The sequence below is a fragment of the Humulus lupulus genome, chromosome 4 (genome assembly GCF_963169125.1).
Source record: "Humulus lupulus chromosome 4, drHumLupu1.1, whole genome shotgun sequence".
NCBI classification, from domain to species: domain Eukaryota; kingdom Viridiplantae; phylum Streptophyta; class Magnoliopsida; order Rosales; family Cannabaceae; genus Humulus; species Humulus lupulus.
Window position 1 is genome coordinate 42635514 of NC_084796.1, and position 6675 is coordinate 42642188.

The 6675-nt window shown below is 39.4% G+C and overlaps 1 non-coding gene across 1 annotated transcript; it reads right to left on the bottom strand.

The window, feature by feature from the left end:
* Window positions 1-252: 252 nt before the first annotated feature.
* Window positions 253-359, bottom strand: LOC133833504 (small nucleolar RNA R71). The gene has a single exon (XR_009892881.1). It is a non-coding gene; the product is annotated as a small nucleolar RNA R71 (small nucleolar RNA).
* Window positions 360-6675: the final 6316 nt, after the last annotated feature.

A 6675-nucleotide genomic window follows, 5' to 3' on the forward strand; every position in this document is an offset into this window, starting at 1 on the left:
CAGTTAACCGTGCAATTTGGTGGCTTACCCTCAGAAGATCCTCACATGCACTTAAGTAACTTTCTGGAGATATGTGCAACATTCAAGTATAATGGGATCAGCAACGATGCAATCAGGTTAAGGCTTTTCCCATTTTCGCTGGGGGATAGAGCTTAAAGTTGGTTGAACTCCCTTCAATCCAATTCTATAAATACTTGGAAGGATTTAGCTCAAAAATTCATGGCCAAGTTCTTTCCTCCATCAAAGGCAGCAAAATTGAGGGGAGAGATTAATAATTTCTATCAGATGGAGGGTGAGTCGTTGTATGATGCATGGGAGCATTTTAAGGAGTTGTTGAGGAAATTCCCCCATCATGGTATTGAGAAGTGGATGCTGGTCCACAATTTTTATAATCGGTTGTGTGGTACTACTCGTACCATAATTGATGTTGCAGTTGGTGGGACATTCATGAGTAAGAGTACCAATGAAGCATATGAATTGTAAGAAGACATGGCCACCAACTGTAATGACCTAACAATTTATAAAACCTTGGACCATTAAAACAACTAGACATAGCTACTAATTTAAATAAAACATACATAAGAAATAATCTTAACTTTGTTAAAAATTCCAAAGTGAATATTGAAATAAATAAATGAGCGGTAAGGGATCCCATTGTTTTAAAATAAAACATAACTTTAAATTAAATGAAGTTGTTTACAAAGCAAAATGCTATTAATACATACAAACATACTTTAAAGAGACTAAAAATAACGTCATCCTCGAACTGACACGCAGCCTATCCATTCCATCCATCCTCAACACACAAGCCAAGCCATCAAGAATCCTTCCGCATCCGTATTTAATTTCCTACATCACACTAAAAATAATGGAGCGAGCCTAATGCTCAACAAGGAAAATCTACTAATCAATCATATAACATAAAACATAAACATAAGACTATATCAAAACATATACTATAAAACATATATCACAATTCTGATCCATGTACATGGTAAACATTAGGGTTTGCTAACTAAGCAACAATGAGCCTCAAAATACATTGTGGTTTGCTAGCTAAGCAACTATGAGCCCTAGATAACATAAAACAACATTGGGGTTTACTAGCTAAGCAACTATGAGCCTCAAAATACATTGAGGTTTGCTAGCTAAGCAACTATGAGCCCCTAGCAACATAAAAACATATTCATATATATATATATCATAACATATCATAACATAACATTTAACATAAACATATCATAACATATAAGCATATAGAAACTATCCTATTTTCCTTACCAACACTGGGATAATTGAGAACAAGGACGGGACTTGGAAAACTCCTGAAACCAAGACTAAGAATGGTGAGTATTTCTAAAGAAAAGAGATAAAAAGAAGAGAACAAAAACCATCAGGAAGAAACTTACCGAAAAGACACCTTAAGTTCAAAGAACTTAAATACCTAACCAAGAATTGAAACAACGAGTTAGGATCTGAATGAAAACTAAAGAAAACTAAGGAATCGTAAAGAATAGAGCTTATGAACAATATTACCTTGGATGAACTAGAACCGATCTACACCTCAATATTGAAAACACACTTTATCTCACTACCCAAGTGTTTATAAAGCATAAGATGATAAAGCTTTTATCCCAAACCCAACTGTATCTCTCTATAGTAATACTAGCACCTTAGAGGCTCTGATCAAATGCTTGAAGAATGAAGAAAATGGCTGAGCAGTAGGTCCCATTTGTAGAGTTTGAGGAGTGAAACTATCCTATTAAACAGAAATACTTAAATCCTTAAATAAACATGATTATGACAAGTGTCATGCTCTTAATGGTTCTTGGAAGGTTCTAGAGTGTCTAGAACTTTCTTTTATTAAATCCTTAAATAAACATGATTATGACAAGTGTCATGCTCTTAATGGTTCTTGGAAGGTTCTGGAGTTTCTAGAACATTCTTTTATTTAAAAATATATAAATCCTTAAATAAACAAGATTATGACAAGTGTCATGCTCTTAATGGTCCTGGAAGGTTTTAGAGTTTCTAGAACTTTTATTTAAAAATACTTAAATCCTTAAATAAACATGATTATGATAAGTGTCATGCTTGTAATGGTCCTGGAAGGTTCCAGAGCTTCTAGATACTTCTATTATTGAATTATCCATTTAAAATGCTTAAATCCTCAAATAAACAAGATCGTGAAATGTGTCATGCTCTTAAAATTCTATCTAAACCTTAGATTATAATTAAAATATCTCTATGATAAAAAATATTAATTAAACCTTATGTTATAATTAATATTTCTAAACTATAGGTTAAACTTATAAAATCCATAACTATTGCTACAAGTGTCCTACTAAGTCTCGGTTTGAACCAAAATCTATGAAATCTAAAATACTACAATCTATTACTAACGATCTAGCTAGCTAAGTAAACATTCTGGGACTCTACAATTATCCCCTACTACAAAGAATTTCGTGCCCAAAATTTACTTACTAAACAATTCCGGATACCGAGCTTGCATGTTCTCCTCTAACTCCCATGTTGCCTCACGTTCAGAACTATTACTCCATAGGGCTTTGACTATCAGAAAACTCTTGGACCGTAATTCCTTCATGCCCTATCTAAGATGCTAACTAGTCGTTCCTCGTAACTCAAGTCTTTATGGAGTCCTATTGTATCATACTTGAGGACGTGAGATGGGTCTGACACATATTTTCGTAGCATCGAGATGTGGACCACATTGTTGCTATTTGCTAGAGCTGGCGGTAGGGCTAATCTATATGCAACTACTCCCACTTTGTCCAATATCTCAAAAGGACCTATAAACCGGGGACTAAGCTTGCCTTTCTTCCCAAACTGCTTCACACCTTTCATAGGAGATATCTTTAGGAAGACTTGATCTCCAACTTTGAATTCCACATCACGCTGCTTGGCATCCGCATAGCTTTTCTGATGGCTTTCATCAGCGAGCATATGTTTTCTATTCAACGCTACTGCTTCCTGAGCTTCTGTAACAGCTTCAAGGCCAAGAAGTTGCCTTTCTCCTACCTCGTCCCAATGTAACGGTGATCGACACCTCATTTCATAAAGTAACTCATAAGGCGCCATCCTAATCGTTGACTAGTAGCTATTGTTGTAGGATAATTCTATCAGCAGGAAGTACTTACTCCATGATCCTCCGAAATCAAGTACACAAGCGCGCAACATATCTTCTAAAATTTTTATGGTACGCTCAGACTGTCCATCGATCTAAGGATCAAATATCATACTAAGACTTAACTTGGTACCCATGGCTTGCTACAAACTTCCCCAAAATCTTGATGTAAACACCGATCCTCTATCAGATACTATTGTCTTAGGGATTCCATGCAGTCGTACTACTTCTTGGACATAAACGTCGGCGTATTGATCTGCTGTGTACGTAGTCTTGACAGGCAGGAAATGAGCTGACTTGGTTAGTGTATCTACTACTACCTAAGTCGAATCATGATCTTATTTGTTCATCGCAAACTTGTCATGAAATCCATGGCTATATCATCCCATTTCCATTCTAGAATGCTAAGTGGTTGTAATAAGCTTGCAGGCCGCTGATGTTCTGCTTTTACTTGTTGGCATACTAAGCATTTAGACACATATTCTGCTACATCCTTCTTCATTCCTGGCCACCAATACAGTGCTTTAAGACGCAAGTCATTTTGGTCGACCCTGGGTAAACTGAGTATGGGTTATTGTGCGCTTCTTCTAAAATCTTCATCTTATTTCCTTGATCGTTTGGCACGCATACCCGATCCTTATATCTCAAGAACCCCTATCCTGATATCGAGAAATTCATGGCCTTGCCTTCTTTAACCGCATTCATACGTGCTACTAATGTGTCATCATGTCCTTGCCCAATTTGTATATCTTCTAACAAACTTTACTAGATAGACAAGTTAGCCAGCTTACCGATGACTACTTCTATACCGACACTGATGAGCTCCAGCTGTAGCAGCTTTTCTATTCCAGCCAACGTTGCTAGACTTCCATAACTCTTCCTACATAGCGCATCAGCAACTACGTTTGCCTTCCCCGGGTGGTATAGGATTTCGCAGACATAATCCTTCACTGGCTCTAACCACCTGCGCAGCCTCATGTTGAGCTCCTTCTGAGTGAAGAAATACTTTAAGCTATCTCCATAAATATAGTGGCGCCAGATTTTCAATGCAAAGACCACCGCTGCCAACTCCATATCATGTGTTGGATAGCGCTACTCATATTCCTTCAGCTTCCTTGAGGCATAGGCTATCACCTTGTCATTTTGCATCAGCACACAACCCAACCCTTGCTTCGACGCATCACAATAGACTACAAACTTTTCATTGGGTGTCGGTACACAAAGTACCGGTGCTGAGCATAGCTTATCTTTAAGCAACTGGAAGCTCTCTTCACATTTATCAGTCCAATTGAACCTCTGCTGCTTCCAGGTCAGGTTGTTGAGTGGAGTGGCTATCTTGGAAAAGCCCTCTACAAACCTCCGATAATAGCCTACTAGTCCCAGAAAACTTCTTACCTCTGACGCGTTCTTTTGTCTTGGCCAATCCTTCACAACCTCTACTTTCGATGGGTCTACTGCAACTCCGTCCTTGGATAAAATGTGGCCGAGGAATGCTACTTGTGAAAGCCAAAATTTTCACTTCTTGAACTTGGTGTAAAGTTGATGCTCCTTCAGTCGCAACAAGATCAACTTTAAATGCTCCTCGTGCTCGTCTATGTCATTTGAGTACACCAAAATATCGTCGATGAACACTACGATAAATTTGTCCAAGTAATCCTTAAAGACCCTATTCATTAAATCCTTAAACGCGGCTGGAGCGTTGGTAAGACCGAAAGACATAACTAGAAGCTCATAATGCCCATAACGAGTTCTAAAAGCTGTCTTAGGAATATCCTCTTCCCGTACCTTGAGCTGGTGATACCCGGACCGTAGATCACTCTTTGAGAACATGGTTGCTCCTTAGAGTTGATCAAACAAGTCGTCAATCCGGGGTAGCGGGTACTTATTCATAATCGTCACCTTATTCAACTCGCGGTAATCTATGCACATCCACATGCTTCCATCCTTTTTCTTCACAAATAGAACTGGTGCTCCCCATGGAGAATGGCCCGGTCTAATGAAACCCAAGTCTAAGAGTTCTTGCAGCTGCGTCTTTAACTCCTTGAGTTTGGTAGGTGCCATTCGGTATGGTGCCTTGGAGATAGGCTCGGTCGTCAGGAGTCTCGAACGTCACTTTCTTGCATTTGCAGTCGATGGTTGCGCCATGCCTTGCTAGCCAATTCATTCCCAATATCACGTCGAAGTCTTTAATCTCTAGTTCTATCAGGTCTCCTTCTAGTTCTGCGTCCTAAATCTTGATCGGTACGCCTCGTACTATCCGTGATGATAGGACTACTTTTTCCGGAGGCAACTCTGTTACAAACCTAGTTCTAAATCTTTCTCAAGGTTTCTCTAATTTCTCTATCATTCCTAATGAGATATACGAGTGAATGGCTCCCAAAACAAATAATACAGAACATACATTATTGAGGATAGAAATCTGATCTGTAACTACTTTATTGCTAGCATCAGCTTCTCCTTGGGTTAAGGAAAATACCCTAGCATGAACCATCTTGTCGTCCCTTTTTCCCTTTGGCTTGAGCAGGGGACACTCTTTCTTTCGGTTACCTTCCTGAACACAATTGTAACATTCCTTGGTGTTTGCATGACACTCACCAGAATGTTTATTTTGGAACTTAGAGCATTGCGGGTATTCTACATAACCCGACTTATTGCCTTTGTTGTTTGTCTGTGCTCTTTTATCGTTATTGGACTGCTTGTTGTCAGGGTACCGTCTCTTCTGACCATTACTATTGTTGCTAGACTAATGATTGTTGTGGTTTTTTCTCCGACCATTCTGATGTTGACTTTGCTGTTTAGGCTCAAGCTTACTGGCCTCCTCTTTACTAACATTCGCCTGAAGCCTTTCTACTTCTATTGCTGTTTCTAGAACATCGGCATAGGTAGTATTTCTCGGGTTTGTGAGCTTAACCCCTAGATCAATCTTTGGTCGAAGTCCTCTAACGAACTTGGTCACCCTTAGAAAGTCAGTTGGAACCATTTTTGTTGCAAACTTAGCTAATCGATCGAACTGCCGAGCATATTCTGCTACTGATAATTTCCCTTTCTTCAGACCACCGAACTCCTCGACCCTTGTGGCGATGACTATTGGATTGTAGTACTTTTTGTGGAACAGCTCCACAAATCTGGTCCAAGTCATATTGGCGACATCATGTGTCTGCTGAACTAAGTCCCACCATATTCTAGCATCCTTCTTTAGTAGAGACAAAACACAGGATATGCGGTCTGCATTGCCGAGATTCATGTGCGCTAGGATTGGCTCCACATTTCTGAGCCATTCTTCCGCCTCGAAGAGGTCTATTGTTCCTTCAAAGTTTAGAGTGTGTTGCTTATGAAACCGCTCGTATATTGGCTCCATGTGCTCAGTTGGGTATGGCGCATATTTTTCCATTGGCCATCCTCCATATGGACCAATTTGTTGGGGTTCTGGAGCCATTTGCTGAGGCTGTGGTTGTGGCGGAGGTGAAGGCTGTTGCCGCTATTGCTGCTGTAATTCCTCAACTTGCTGTTGAAGTCTGGAAATTTCTGGA